The following is a 1827-nucleotide window of genomic DNA, read 5'->3' as shown; positions in this document are numbered from 1 at the left end:
ACAGGTGGGGACCGTGGGAACAGTGGCAGCGGCGACTTCCGCGTTCGGTGACATCAGAGCCATATCCTCCGCGAGCCTGTATATAAGTTAACTACCAACCGTTCAACAGCTGTGCTGCTAAAAGCCGTCAGAGGAGCGGTTAGCCAGCTAACAGCAGCCCGGGCAGACATCACAGCTAACTTATGCTAACCAAAACCAACTCTTGTTATGGCACGATGTCGTCAACATAACACTGCCACTCTGTCAAACAGCCATTTAGAGCGTAAAAGTAGCTTCTATGTCACAACCAGAAAGCACTAGCTACATGATCAAGCCAACAAGTGCCGACACCGTACATATGTTATATGTTATGGTAACGTTAGCTTGCTACAATAGCATTTGACAACTTGGGGTTGACCAACTTACCCGTAATTTTTTTTTTTTTTACGCCACTGTTTATTTGACTCGTGCTTCAAAACAAAAAAGCCGTATTGGATGTTTGGTTAGACTGTCACGCTGTTTAGGTTGTACTTAATGAAAAACAAGTTTACTACATAGAACAGTAAATTGTGGTCTGTCACTTTAGCTAGCGGTCCCTGTGTAAAATGGCAGTCTCACTGCTGAATCGTGAGCACTCGACAGCTGCAAGGGGGGTGAGGGGGGGGGGGGACGATAACAGCCAACGTCAGCGGGGGTATAAGCTTCATGAAACATTTACAAAACTGTTTGTTGAATTTTATTTTTATCTGCAAAGACTCATCTTTGACAATCGGATTTTGTTATTTTGAGCTGTTTCAGGCGGTAGCGAAGGTCCCAGTGACAGTTCCCTGGTTTAAACTGCAACATGGTATGATCCATAGAGGGGAAACCAACCTGGACAATATTCTAATTTCCAATAAGCTCTTAAAGTTGTTTGTTTTTCAGCATTACAATACACACACAGACATCTATATACTAATAACAATAATAATGATAATAATAATAATTATTAGGATAATCCTTCATTATTCAGTGGGACTATTTGCATGTTACAGCAGCAAGAGGTAGGTCTGAAGGTGGTTCCACAGGCACCAGTCTACAAAGTCTTGCATCATGCATATTTATTTTCTTTATTTCATTAGATTAATCTATATTAATTTTGAGGAGGGCTGGAAATTCCAGAATAAAAGTGGAGTGTTTTACTGAATGGCACGTTCCCTTTACTTGACTTGCAGGCAATTTGGCAGTTGGAATCATAACCAGCACAACCAATCTGAATAAAATTCTGCTCCTTTTTAAAATGTGTCTGATTTGGGCCACACAGTTATAATATAAATTTGTTTTAATTTATATACTATGTCACGTTAATATAGTGTTGAGTTTAGTCTGTAGAATTTATTTTATTCAGGTTTTTAGATGTTTGATGTCTGATTCCCAGTAGCTTTAATCAAAGATCAAAATTGAGTGAAAATCAATCATTTCAAAGGGATTGGCCAAGGGCTGACTGTGTAGTGATGCTAAAATTGTGTGTCAGCTGACAGCCAAAAAGAATCTACTATTAAAGACAGTTGTGAAGAAATATGATTCCTATTGACAACATTTAATGTCTTGGAAAAGACTGATAAACTGATATGATTAGTTTGTAGGGGGGCTGACTAATCATGTTAACAGGTACTCTGCTTTAGATGCCGTCAGCTCTTTGTGGTTTGATGGCTCTCGAGCAAATAAAACAAATTCTGTTCTTTAAGGTTGTGTCTCACGGCTTTAAGGACTGAAAATTGCTTTGAAATCTGATACTTCGGCAGATAAACATGTTTTTATTAAAAGGAGATTTTGGGGGGGGGGTTTGGATGTCTTTTCACAAAGCTC

Source organism: Echeneis naucrates, chromosome 3 (genome assembly GCF_900963305.1).
Source record: "Echeneis naucrates chromosome 3, fEcheNa1.1, whole genome shotgun sequence".
NCBI classification, from domain to species: Eukaryota; Metazoa; Chordata; class Actinopteri; order Carangiformes; family Echeneidae; genus Echeneis; species Echeneis naucrates.
This window is presented reverse-complemented; position numbering follows the sequence as displayed.